General features: G+C 30.1%; 1 pseudogene; it reads left to right on the top strand.

Moving 5' to 3' along the window:
- Positions 1 to 14,358: 14,358 nt before the first annotated feature.
- LOC145821718 (secreted RxLR effector protein 161 pseudogene) lies at positions 14,359 to 15,045 on the top strand (annotated as a pseudogene).
- The last annotated feature ends 514 nt before the right edge of the window (positions 15,046 to 15,559 follow it).

The raw sequence follows: 15,559 nt of genomic DNA, 5'->3' as shown, positions 1-15,559 counted from the left end.
TAAGTATTTAGACCATTGCAAATTAAAACTTAAAACTAACAAACAAAAGTAATAAAAGAAGATATTATACGATTTTAGGTTTGAGTTTAGATTTTACATAGAATAAGAAAAGATACTATGGGGGAGGATGTATAATAAAAATATAGACTATTTGTATACGGTCCGGATCGGTTCCAATCCGGAACCGTGGGATTCAATCCGGAACCAATCCGTGAACTACGGATTTTTAATTATTCAATCCGGAACCGAACCACGGATTCAAAAAACCAATCCAAACCTATCGGATTGGACTGGACTGGATCGGATTACGGATTTCACGGATTCCTTGCTCAGCCCTAGCTGTAAGCCCGTAGGGTATTTGCTTTTGTTATAAACATGTAATACTTTTGTAATGAAATATTCTGATGAATAGATGAATGTAGACTTTTATGTATCAATGCACGTCCCTATATGGATGGGTTTAATGTTATTATTTTGAGGGCGTGACACTGGTCCTCTTCGTTGAATCTGATGATAGCTTGACGGTCTTCTTTTGAAGTATTTTAATCTAAATTACAAATTATCTCATGTGGTTCTAGAAATTACATTATGCCCTCTAAAGTTTCTAATTTCATAACAAATATGTCATTTTATTAATAAATCATCAAGTTAATTAACAGTTTTTAATAATGTTAAAATTTTATTTCAATTAATAATTCAGATAATTTTATTATTGTATAGGTGAACAGTTAGAAATTTTACTTTTTCAATTAATTCTGTTAAATAAAAAATTTTGACGGGAAAGTATTTGTAATTTTCCAAATCACAGGGACAATCCGTATTTTAAGCAAATCTTAGAGAGTGTATTTGTAATTTATCTAAATAAATAAATAAATTATATGAGTGATTTAAATCATTTTAAGGGTCAGGAGGGTCCCTAAATTTGGGTGCCTGTATCATTTTATATATATATATATATATATATATATAAAGTTTTTGAATGTATATCAATAAACAACGAATTAAATATACTGTAGTCTTCAAAACATTGATGCATTTTTCTATCGCATTAATTTCTAATATTTTAATTATGTTAATGTGTAGGGACTAATTAAACAAAAATTCAATACATTAAGATTTAAATTGCAATAATTAATATATTAACTAAAATGTCATATAACACAATTTAAATAGTATTTAAGCTAATATACAACCGTGTAACAGTGGAAGACGACAAAAATGTATTAAAAAAAAATATTTCAGAAGGTTATGCAGTCCACGAAGGTTGCTAGATTGGCTCTTCTAGATGAAAGTGATGGTAAAAGTAAAGTTGAGAAAACACTAAAATAGTTAGGTTGGCTGTTCTGCGTCCTGGTAAAAGTGTGGCACTTCTAGATGACAGTGTTAAGGTAAAAGTAAAATTGAGAAATATTAAAATAGAATAAATACATAGATGTATGCAAAAATTTATGGGGGGTTTGGTTATAAACTTGTTCATAGGCGAAGAATGTGGAAGAAATTTCTTTAAATATGTAAATATTATAAGAAGTCAATTTTCTCAACTGCCATATGTTAGAGTATCTCCAACGGTAGTAGGTATTTTGCCTATCTAAATATTACTATAAAGTATATATTTTATTTTGCCTATCAATTGTTTTATGTTTCTAGTCCAACCATGCTCTTTATTTTAGTTATTTATCTAAATACTATTAATTTTATAGAATGCCATGTCAACAACAAAGATGGAGGGAAATGATCCTAATGATTGAATACATTTTGCCTAGCGTTGAAGGCTAGCTACATGTAGCTAGTAAATATGAGTTGAGCCAAAATGCCTAATCATATGCCTAGTGCATTGGAATTGAAAAAAGTGAATCATACTAAGCATTTTAACTAACAAGTATTATATGCCTAGTGCATTGGAGATGCTTTATAGTTTTTCTCAATGTCAAAATAATTTTAAACTTTAAAATAACTCAATAGATATATACAAAAAGATTCGAATGTAAATTCAGGTTACATTTGAGACCTACAACATAAAGTACTGTTAAACAGAGTCAAATACAAATGGTAAGTTTGAACTATTAATTGGGTCACACAGGGTTATGGAAGACATCAACAGAAAATAAATATGAGTCGAATTGAATTGGAGACACCCCCACAACATAAAGTAACATATATATATATATATATATATGCTTGAATCATTGTCATAACATATAAATGCACACGTATTTATTTGTTGTTTTGTTTTATAAAAATGTTTGGGTTGAGCAAACATTGTAATATGATGTATAGCTAGTTGTAACAGTTCTTTTTGTTTTCTTTTGGCCCTTTTTCATGTACAGTATCTTTCGGTTGTAATGAAGTTTTCTAATATTGATTTGCTTTTAAATATGAAAGAGAAGATGAAACCTTTGGTAGTTGAAAAGAGTTTTTTTTGGCATTGTTCTCTCACATCACAGCTTGTAGTGTTCTGCTACTTTTTTTTTGAACACCAGCTTGAAGTGTTCTATTAGATTAGAACTCTTGGGTGTAATCTATGGGCTGAACGGCAATTTGCAAGTCAAATATTTGACTAGGAGGATTTGGATTTGGTGATTTGGTCAGAAATAGTAGGAAACGGAGAGAAAGACCATTAGCTTCATTTTTATTTTATTTTTTTTGCAAAGTATAAAAGTTATCATTTCAATTTGAAAAAGTATTTAGATTTGGTAAATTTATTTTAAAAATATATCAATAATTTCAACTGTTCACTTTTTAAAATTCGTTGAGTAGAATATTTTTATAAAAAAAATCAAGATAATTAAATATCGATATTTATATATTTGAATCATATTTATTTTAAAAAATAGACGACAAATATAATTTTAAAAATAATCATTCATTTTTATAATACAAAATTTAATTCAAATATATAGCTGTCGATGTCCAATCATCTTAATTTTTTGCATAAATATTCTACTCAATGAGTCTTAAAAATGAATGATTCGAATCAACAAAATTGGTCCAAAAATGAGCTTTCCAAACCTAAATACTTTCTCAAATAAAATAACTTAGGAGAACCAAACCCAAAAATTTATTGATGAATTATCGTGCACCTTTCTTATTGATGTAGTTTCATTTCTTACCAAACATTTTTTTGGCAAGAAACAGAATTGATTGGTTGCGTATATTTCATGATATCAAGATTGTGAATTAGATTCCCTCCAATTCCGAGACTGGAGGGATTGTTTGGGCCCATTAGATTTATCACGAGTTTCGTTTTGATAATTCGAATGGTTCATTTTATTGGATATTTCATGTATTTCATTTAAAAAAATGAAAAAAAAAAATTATGTCGATTCGATAATTATAATTTGTTCAAATTTATCGTGTTTTCACTAAAAAAATTAGACGACAATTGTGTTTTTAAAAAATAAACTGTACAGTTTTTTATAACAGAAATAATAAATTGAACAAGTAGCAATTATCAAATTAACTTAATATTTTTATGGATGAAATACATGAAATGCTCGATAAAATAAATGATTTGGATCATCAAAACGGTCCCTTTCAGTCTAAATTTTAAACTGAGTGAAATTATCTTCCTTAAAATAAAATAAAATAAAATAAATTTACTCATATTCGGTTTTCATATGTTTGTTTTTTATTCATGCAATATGATAGTGAAAAATACAATTCTTTCCTGATTTTTTCTTTCATTGAGATGAAGGACAACAATCATTTTTTTTTTTTTTTCACACCTAATATTTTTTCAACAAACATACATTAAAAGATATGGATTTAGGGTTGTTACTGTGCGCTTTGTGTAGAAGCCATTACTGCCTGGCCTATTGAGCCCCTTTCGAATTTTATTTTAATAATTCAAATCTTTTACATTTTAAAATATATTAAGTAATATATAAATCAAATCAATGCAAGTCTTAAATCCTAAATAGAATATATCAAGTATAATATACTTATAAAAAATTAAATTGATTGAACATCAGTAGGCCTTTTATCAAACAACATTTGTATTTAGTTTTATACTTCAATTATACTTATCATTCAATACATGTATGATTTGATGAAAGGATTATCAATGTCCAAGTAATTTAATTTTTTATAGATATATTCTACTCAATATGCACTAAAAACTGAACATTTCGAATAATTAAATGGGTCTCAAAATGGGCCCAATAGGCCACATAACAGTAGCTATTGCGCGTAATGCACATCAGTCACCCCAAATCCATATAATAATGCTACAATAATTATATTTATATCACATTTCAATATGATATAATGGGACACCTTAAGTTAGGCATCACCGATACGGATTTGGGGTGGCTGCTGTGCGGGGTGCACAGCAACCATTGATGTGCAACCAAATAGGCCAATTGTGGAGCTTATTTCGATAATCTGAACCATTCGCATTTTGAAATACATCAAGTAGAACAAACCTGCAAAAAATTAAGTTAATCGGATATCGCTTATCCTTTCATCCATTCACATTTATATTCATTTTAGTACTTTAAATCACAATTGTTATTTATTTTGTAGATACAAATGTGAGTAAATGAATAGATAAACAATATCTGATTAACTTGATGTTTTGTAGGTATGTTCTACTTGATATATTCTAAAATGTGAACAATTCGAGTTATCAAAATGAATCCCGAAATAAACGTATTTAACTATATAACAGTAACTGCTATACACCATACACGGAAGTTATTCCAAATTCTCACCATACGTGCTATGAAATAAGAATGTGAATAAAAAATGTGATTATTATCATTAAAAAAAAGTACCACAACAAATGGTATACAATTATAATAATCTTATTGCAAAATATTCAACACATATAATCACCTTACAGCATTATAATCAATTTATTTAAACAAATATGTATACTAGAGGTATGGATACTCATTACGTTACGTGTGTGTGTGTGAAGCAATTAAATGAATTATAATGGTTAATAAATTTGAAAAAGTTAAATCTGAAAAAGAGATTTTGAGTATAAAAAAAATCATGATAAAATTTTAAAAGGTTATATATATATATATATTGATTCCCATTTGACTGTATATATATATAATTTTTCACTAATGATTTTTAATTTCTATATTTTTTTGGGAAAAAAAAAAATGAAGGCTGAAGTCAATATAGGGAGGTTTGACTGAATATTGATCCTATTTGTTGTTAGTTGGTAAAAATCTCGAATTCTTTGCATACTCTTCATTAATCTAAAATCATTTGTGACTACTACTAGGTAAAATCCTTATGTCATGATTGTTTTAACTTGTTTCTGGATAGAGTTGTCTTCTCAATTTTCTTTTGTCTCCTCAATCTTCATGTGCTCACAAAACTCGCCTTAATTGTCACTTGTCAAAATCAGAAAACTACTAATTAGTTTGAGGCGTTTGACTTTGCTTAGAATTAGATTTTTGTAATCAGCTAAGCTACAAATTGCAATAGATCTGAACTTGTCAAGATTAGTGTCTATGAAAGGGACTCAAATTATTTGGTTGAATAATGGTAAAGGAGTTCATTAAAAATAAGATAAATTTTATTGGTAGGCTTTTATAGGTTTTATAAAAGCTCAATCACATATAATTAATCTCTGGGATTAGATCTTATAAAAAATCGAGATCTCAAAAGTTTTTCTTTAAGTAGTTACTACATAGCAAGGTCTTTGAGGCTCTGCAGGCCCCAGAGGTCACTCTCCTTTGACTTTTAATTTTAAATTTTGTATCAATTTGATTCAATTGATCATGCCAATTAGAATTTTTAAAAGAAAATGATCACTAAATTGGTTAAGGTTAATTTTTAACAAATTTATAATTCTTCTTGTAAAAGCATTATACGTGTCACTTATGTATTTATTTTTTATCAAAAAATACTAACAAGAAAGTAACACATGGCAAGCAAAGGGTATTCAGATATTAAAGAGTCACACTTTCGAAAGTGCCTACGTGAGCTACGAATGCAAGTCTTCAACCAGCAAATATGATGAGTAACATGTGAGAGGTATGTGAAAAAGGAGTTAACAAAAAACAGTTGTTAACAGTTACACATGTACGAAAGGAAGATTGTGGGCCTAAGAAATAGCAAGAATGAAGGAGATCATGACGAAAGATAGTAGTCTAACTGCTTCGAAAGCACCAAAAGAAAGTTATAACTAAGGGTTGGTTTGGCATAAACTAAATAATACAAAAAGTCAAAAAGTCACTATCCTATTTAAGTCACATCATCTTATTTAAATCACATCACCTCTCTAACATATCACATCAAACCCAACCCAAACTCAACCCATATAAGCCAATAAGTCAAAAAGTACACTTTTTTAGAATATCCCAAACCAACGCTAAATAGAAGCAAAGACTGAAGAAGGCCCCCTGACCAAATCCATATTCTACTTCTTTGTCAATTTCATTTATCTTTAAATTTATGTACTTTACTTTTATGCACTGTACTTACATTTTGTATGAGAATATTAGTCTTGTAATTCCAGAACCTGGTTAGTTTTAAAGTTTCAAAATTGCTTTTGCTAAAGGTAACATTTTGTAACTATTTATTAAATTAATCAATTGCAATTTCTGTCCAGTCTCTCCCTCCCATTTTGTTATGAATTTGAGTTAAAACTTTTGTTCATCTTTTTAACACAACATAGTAAAGTCTTTTTCATTGAGGCTATGAGAACCTTAATACAATTGCTTAATAAAAATTACTATAAAGACTTTTTAAATCTTCATTGGTACACTCGAATTACATTTCTTACATTCGAAGTGTTAAAAATAGCCAAAACCATTATAATCAATTGAATCAAATTGAGACAAAATTATAAATTTATGATCAAAATCGAGTCAATTAAAATTACAAAAAATATAATATAAAGGCTAAAACATAAGAACTGTATATATGTACTTTATCCTTAAAAATGAGATTTTACGATGAGTCGATTCTCTCAACAATCATCAATTATACATGATCTCAATACCATAATAATCTTAAAACTCTTAAATGACTCAATATCAAAAAAATTTAAAAAAAACTAAAACTAAAAATATCAAATTAGATTAAAATAGACTCAATTGTTTAAGTCTAAACTATCAACCAGGTCATGCGGGACGTCAACAGGAAATAAATATGATATGAATTGAATTCGAAACACTCAGGACAACATAAAGTAATTGGAAATTACAAATATGCTTGAATCATTGTCAAAACAAAAAATATGAATGCACACATATTTTTCTAATAAAATCTTTTGGACTTGAATCATTGTCATCACATATGAATGCACACGTATTTATTTATTTAAAAATAATTTGGTTTTGAATGAGGCATCGTAATGTGATGTGTAGTTGTTCTTTTCTGTTTTTCTTTTGGAACTCTTCGTTCATGAACAGTATTTTAGTTGAAATGAAGTTTTCTAATGAAGGATTAGTTTTTAAATACGAAAGAGAAGATGAAAGCTTTAGCGGTTAATAGAGTTTTTTTTTTTTTTTTAATTTGCCCCCTTTTTTTTTTTTTTTTTGTTGGCATTGCCCTCTAGCAGCCTGTACTATTTGGGCTGAATGTTAATATATAGGTTATATATTTGAGTAAGTCATTGATTTGGTGAGTAATGATAAAAAAATAAAAAATAAAAAAATAATCTTGAGAATTTTTTTTTTTTTTTCTTATTGATACAATTATCAAAAAAAAAAACACACACACACACTCAGGATTTGAGCTCTTTAACAAAATAAATTTTCAATTTTCAATTTTATCAATTTAAATCATAATCTTTGATTTGTTTTTAATTTAAATCATTTGTCTATTTTTATTAAGTAAAACTAACCAAAAAAACGAGTATTTTAGTCATTAAACTCAATATAGGTATACATAAAATATTTAAAATACCATTTTCATTGAGTTTAATGGCTAAAATATCATTTTTTTCGTTAATTTTACTTAACAAAAATAGGTAAACAATTTAAATTGAAAACAAATCAAAAGTGGTCAAACTTGGAATTAAAAGTTCAAAATTTATTTTGTTCTGATGGTCAAACTTGGAGATTTTATTTTGTAATTTTCCCTTTCTTATTTTGCCAATCTTATTTTAGGTAAATTATAAAAATTAGAACTTATTTCGTTTTGGTCTCTAATTTTTTATTTTTTTTTTCTCAATTGCATTTCAGAACTTTACACATTAATTCAATACAATCCCCTACTCTTTGGACCATCTAAAAAACATACCAAAAAAAAATATTAATGTCAAACCTCACATCAAGTATTTGAAGAGCGTTAGAAGAAATTTATTTCATTTTGGGCCAAAAGTAATGAGACAAGGAAATTAATTTTCACTGCATTAAATAGACAGAGTGTTTGATTATCTGATTGATAGTGTTTTGCACAAATATTGATAGACATGTTAAAATATCTTTAATGCCTTTTAACATTTAGGTTAAAGTTTGGGATGTTCAAAAAAAATTAAAAAGTTAAAAAGTCACTATCCTATTTAAGTTACATCATCTTATATAAGTCACATTACCTCTCTACCATATCACTTCAAATCCAACCCATATTTCATAAAAAGTCAAAAAGTACACTTATTTAGAACATCCCAAACAACCCCTTAATGTGAAGTTGACGTAATCATTTTTTTTTTTTTTTTTTTGGGTGTGTTTTTTAGACGGCAATTAGGGTGGACTATTTAACTAATATGTGAAATTTAAGGATGTAATTAAAATAAATTAAAAGATTATGAACCAAAATGTAATAAATGCTATACTTTAGGAACCATTTGCTATTTTATTTTTAATAAAAAAATTTGTGGAATTTGGTGAAAAAACGAAACAGATTAGTTGTGTATTTTCGTGATACTAATTCTCCATCAAAACATAAAAGAAGAAAAAGAATTTCACTTATCTCATAAGTGTTGCTTTTTTATTCATCCAAATATATTAGTAAAAAACACAGTCACTTCTTCTTCTCTTTTACTTAGATGAGACAACAATTATTTATTTTCTTCTCATAAGATCTGTTTGGTGTAATTCTTTTTTTAAGTTGAAAGCTAATAATCAATACTCAAAAACAAAAGCACCATTTTTTATATTTTAAATAATTATTTTTTCAACTTATTTAAATTATTTTCTCATAAACTATAAGCAACTCCAATAAAATGTACAGAACATTGTTGGATTTATTTTTCTAATATGGCCCAATAGCCTACATATTTTCTACATGTTTTAATTTATTTGGACTCCACAAATAGATAAAGCCAATATTTGAGATCAAGTTCAGTAAATAGAATTTTAATATAATCACTCTTCTAAGATAAGAAGGAAACCTTGATGGATTAGGAATTCTTCTGATAGAGTTTATCTGGCCCTCTTCTCTCCTCTATATAAGGATGGGTGATTCCCCTTTCATATCATGAGTATTTTTCCATCACTTAAGTTTTTATAGTCATCCTAATTAAGAGAGACAGAGAGAAGAAGGTGAGCCAAAATTAAAGGTTCAACTCTAAGGGGTATTTTCTCAACTTCTCTAATTCAATGGCTGACAAAGGTATATTGGTTTTATTCTTGAGTTGTATTGAATTCAAGATCCTATAAAGTTTAATTCCGCATTATTATTATGGTTACATGTATTATTAAATCTTACATGTGGTATCAGAGCTTTAGTTTGTGAATCAATACACCTTGGAATAATAATATATTTATGAATATTGTTATTATATTATAATTATAATTATTCATAACAACATATTTTTTGTTCATAAGGTTTGAACTCTCGGCATGTGTTGGTTTTATTGAATATACGTTGTATGTTCAACCTTGTAAGCTGCATGCCATATTTATTAGGCAGTGTCTGAATGGTACATCTAATCTCTTTCATATTTATTATGCATCAAAGAAACTCTTTTTGTGTTGTTAAAAGTCAAAGGTTGTATTCCTGATTTCTAAATCGTAACTAAGTATGCATATCATGGACTCCCTCACTCACTTTGTTTTGTGATATGTTAGGTGCAAACTTTTATGTAATTCTATATGCTGTTCATATGCATGTTTTGATTTATTATCAATTTTAGTGATAATAATTTTTATAATCATCATAATATGTTATTGAATTGAGTGTATTGCTTGCCGTTATGATAAAGTGCATAGATTGAAAGCAATTTTAGAATTTTGCTGAATCATTCGGACTATTAAATAAATATATTTATTTGATTGTATCACATTAGAGGATTATGTTTTTGCTTTGTTTAATTATGCACACTTATTGTCTATTATTGTTAAATATTTATATATTTTCATGATTTAAAATTGATATCATGATATAATTTTATGACATTGAATATTAAATATTAAAGTGGTTAATTCATATTAGGTGTAATTCTTATTAACCATTATTTTAGATATTTATGATTGTTATAATACATATATAAATATTCATGTTCATCCAGAGTTATTATTATTATATTAGTAATAGCAATCACATAAAAGAAATTTTAGAAATCATAAAAATAGTGATCTCATTAAAATTGTGATTGAATTAATGATAATTAAATAACTCAAAATTAATAGAGAATATTGTTGGTTAGTTCCGTATTCATAGGGTTTACTAATTTAGTAGCTACCAAAGTGGCCTAGATTTGTAAAACTTATAAATATAGAACTACATAAAAGAATTGTTAAAAAGGGTAATATTAAGGTCGATAATATTCTCAATTGCAGTTATAATTAGGAGATTGAGACTAGCCCAAAGGAGAGTCACTTTCAAATAATTATGAACTGGGTAGGATAATGTAACTTATGTAATTTGAAAGATTAGAATTGAATACCCAAAGGTAACATGACTAGCTGAAAAATTGCATAAATTACTTTAGACCTACATAAGTGATTCTTGACGAATGGACAATAGATATACCTAAGTTTTGCCCAAAGGAAAAACTTATGTGATATCAATAGTTCATCATAATTCTCAAAGCTTTAATATGTATATTGTTCTATCTTATTTCAGTAAAAGTTCCCACCTCATTGCACTTTCTTGCATCGTGCGTTCCTCTACTTGCTGGCTCGAATTTTTCGGAATGGTATGAACATGTTCAGTTTACACTGGGTGTATTGAACCTCGATATGGCATTGCTTGAAGATAAACCTGCAGACATTAATAAATATAGTACTGCAGAACAAGTTGCCCTTTTTGAATCTTGGAAAAAGTCCAATAGACTCAGTTTGATGTTCATGAAGATGACCATTGCAAATAACATCAAAACCTCCTTACCTCAAACTGTTAATGCATTGGAATACTTAAAGGCTGTTGAAGATCGATTTAGATCTGCTGACAAGTCACTTGCTGGCACTATTATGACTAAATTGACAACAATGAAATATGATGGCAACCGAGGAGTTCAGGATCACATCCTCAATATGGCTGACAAAGCTGCAAAGCTTAAAACTTTAGGAATGCAAGTTGATGAAACTTTCCTCGTGCAGTTTATTCTCAACTCACTTTCATCACAATACAGCGCATTCAAAATTCACTATAACACCAATAAAGATAAGTGGAATTTGAATGAACTGACTAATATGTGTGTTCAGGAGGAAGTGAGGTTGAGGGAGGAAGGACGTCAAACTGCATTGGCTGTAACTCATGGAGCTATAAAGAAAAAGAAGGGTAAGTTTGTAAAATCAAAGAAAAATCCACCAAAGAAAAAGAATGAACCTGGGGAAGAAAATCAGGTTAAGAATGGTTTCACTGTCAAGTGCTACTTTTGTGGCAAGAAGGGACATGTGAAGAAAGACTGCAGCAAGCGAAAGGCTTGGTTCGAAAAGAAAGGTAAGAAATTTTCTTTTGTTTGTTATGAATCAAATCTTGCTGAAGTACCTTCTAATACGTGGTGGATTGACTCTGGGGCCACGACCCACATTACAAATGACATGCAGGGATACCTCTCAACCAGGAAACCGAAGGAAAGTGAAAGATTTGTCTATATGGGGAACTGTCTCAAAGCTGAAGTCGTAGCTGTAGGAACCTATCGACTAATCTTAGAGACGGGTCATCAGATGGATCTAGAAGACACTTTTTATGTTCCTTCAATTTCTAGGAATTTAGTTTCGTTATCCAAATTGGATCGTGTTGGATATTCAGTTTTATTTAATTGTGGAAAACTCAATTTAATGTTTAATTCAAAAGTGATTGGTTCTGGTAATTTATGTGATGGTTTATATAAAATTACCTTAAATCATGAGTTTGCACAATCATTAGTAACTCTGCATTCGAATATTGGTTTAAAACGTGGTCTAATTAATAAAAAATCATCGATCTTGTGGCATAGACGGTTGGGGCATATCTCCAGAAATAGAATTGAAAAATTGGTGAAGAATGGGATTTTGGAAAACCTAGACTTCACTGATTTTCAGATATGTGTGGATTGCATTAAAGGAAAGCAAACCAAACACACCAAGAAAGGTGCCACAAGAAGTAATGAGCTTCTTGAGATAATTCATACAGATATTTGTGGGCCACTCAACATCCCATGTCTTAGTGGTGAAAAAATATTTTATCACATTTATAGATGACTTCTCACGTTATGGATATGTATATCTAATTCATGAAAAGTCTCAGGCTGTTGACATCCTTGAGGTGTACATAACTGAAGTCGAGAGACAATTAGATAGAAAGGTTAAAATAGTGAGATCAGACAGGGGTGGTGAATATTATGGTAAATATAATGAGTCAAGCCAAAATCTTGGCCCATTTGCCAAATTCTTAGAAAAGAAAGGCATTTGTGCTCAATATACAATGCCTGGTACGTCACAGCAGAATGGAGTTGCTGAAAGGCGTAATCGTACACTTAAAGATATGGTTAGGAGTATGTTAAGTTACTCAATTGTACCTATTTCAATGTGGGGTGAAGCTTTAAAAACTGCAATGTATATCTTAAATAGGGTTCCTAGTAAGGCGGTCCCAACAACTCCTTTTGAGTTGTGGACTGGTAGGAAACCTAGTTTGAGACACTTACATATTTGGGGTTGTCCAGCAGAGGCAAGAATCTTCAACCCACAAGAGAAAACGTTGGACTCAAGAACAATATCTGGATATTTCATTGGTTATCCAGACAAGTCTAAAGGGTACAAATTTTATTGTCCTAATCACAGTACGAGGATAATGGAGACTGGTAATGCTAGATTCCTAGAGAATGGTGAAATCAGTGGGAGTGAGAAAACACGAGTGGTGAATTTCGAGAAAATTAGGGTAGATGTGCCAACATTTGACCCTTATCGAAAAGTTGTTGTTCCTCAGACTATTCCACAGGCTGAGGAAAACGAACAACATGATGAAAATCCTTCACCACCTCATGTTTCACCACTTCATGAAGATACCACCATTGAAAATATTGTAGAACCACCACAACCGGCAGTTCTGAGAAGATCGCAGAGGGAAAAAAAGCCTGCCATTCCAGATGATTACATAGTGTATCTACAGGAATCTGATTTTGATATTAACAAAGATCCAGTCTCATTTTCACAAGCCATGAATAGTGATGATTCTTCTAATTGGGTCAATGCTATAAATGAAGAGTTAAAATCCATGGAACAGAATAGTGTTTGGGATCTCGTCGAATTGCCTAATAACTGTAAAAAGGTCGGGTGTAAATGGGTCTTCAAGACCAAGCGTGACGCAAAAGGCAATATCGAACGATTTAAAGCCAGACTTGTTGCCAAAGGTTTTACTCAAAAAGAAGGCATAGACTATACAGAGACCTTCTCTCCAGTATCTAAGAAGGACTCGCTTAGAATCATCCTAGCATTGGTAGCTCATTATGACTTAGAGTTGCATCAAATGGATGTGAAAACTGCTTTTTTAAATGGGAATTTGGATGAAGAAATTTATATGGAGCAGCCCGAAGGATTTGCAAAGAAAGGTAAAGAACATTTAGCTTGCAAATTAAAAAAAATCCATATATGGCCTTAAATAAGCTTCTAGGCAATGGTATTTAAGGTTTAATGATACCATTACCTCTTTCGGATTTAAGGAAAATGCAGTTGATCAGTGCATATATCTGAAGGTTAGTGGGAGCAAGTTCATTATGTTGGTGCTATATGTGGATGACATTTTGTTAGCTACTAATGACCTTGGCTTATTGTATAAAACCAAGGAATATCTCTCCAAGAACTTTAAAAAATAGATATCGGTGAGGCAAACTATGTTATTGGCATAGAGATCTTTAGGGATCAATCTCGAGGATTGCTAGGACTATCTAAAAAAGGATATATTGATCGTGTTTTGGAGAGATTCAATATGCAGTTTTGTTCAGCCGCTGATGCACCCATCATGAAGGGTGATAAATTAAGTGAAAAACAGTGTCCAAGGAATGACTTGGAAAGAAAACAAATGAAGGACATTCCATATGCATCAGCTGTAGGGAGCTTGATGTATGCCCATACATGTACCAGGCCAGATATTAGTTTTGCAGTTGGAATGTTGGGAAGATTCCAAAGTAATCCTGGAATGGAACATTGGAAAGCAGTAAAGAAAGTTATGAGATATCTTCAGGGAACAAAGGATTATATGCTCACCTATAGGAGATCAGAACAGTTGGAAGTTATCAGATACTCAGACTCAGATTTTGCTGGTTGCCTTGATAGTAGAAAATCTACATCGGGTTTTGTTTTTCTACTAGCTAGTGGAGCAATTTCATGGAAGAGTGTGAAGCAGTCCACTATTGCTTCATCTACTATGGAGGCTGAGTTTGTGGCTTGCTTTGAGGCTATAAATCATGCTTTATGGTTGCGAAATTTCATCTCAGGACTTGGTGTTGTTGACTCAATTGCCAGGCCACTGAAGATATATTGTGATAATACCGCAGCAGTTTTCTTCTCTAAGAATGGAAAGTACTCCAGTGGTTCCAAACACATAGAAGTAAAGTACTTGGTTGTTAGAGAGAGAGTCCAGAAACAACAAGTGTTAATTGAAAACTTAAGCACCTCTCTTATGATTGCTGATCCATTCACAAAGGGATTGCCACCAAAGACATACAAAGAGCATGTTATCAGGATGGGTCTTTTAAGCAACCCTTGATATGGTTAATCATGAGTGCTTATTTTGTTGACACTATTTGCGCAATAATAATTTTGTTTCTGTTTTTCCTGTTTCTAAAAGTATGTGTACACATTATTTTGAATATTGATAAGCAGGAAATGTCTTAACAAGACAAATTACAGGGGCCTTTCAGGCAAATAATTATATATCCCAATAAAGGACTGGGTTGGTGAAGGTTATCAATGGTGTGGTGCATAGAAGGAAATATGACATAAATGTTATATAACCGCTATGACTCACATTGGTGATCTGAAGTAATCACAGTATTATAGTTTCTAATATATCTGAACTTATTGGCTATTTTTTAAAATTCGTGATCACATGTCAAAGTTTTTAGTGTGGAATCCAATGAGTCAAAATCTTTTAAATTGAATATTTTTGAAAAAACTCATAATTGCATCATAATCGGCTTAATGGGCCAAGTGGGAGAATGTTGGATTTATTTTTCTAGTATGGCCCAATAGCCTACATATTTTCTACATGTTTTAATTTA

Source organism: Camellia sinensis, chromosome 3 (genome assembly GCF_055761805.1).
Source record: "Camellia sinensis isolate YWXY chromosome 3, ASM5576180v1, whole genome shotgun sequence".
NCBI classification, from domain to species: domain Eukaryota; kingdom Viridiplantae; phylum Streptophyta; class Magnoliopsida; order Ericales; family Theaceae; genus Camellia; species Camellia sinensis.
Note: the sequence above shows the minus strand (reverse complement) of the source record. Positions and strands in the feature narration are given on the sequence as shown.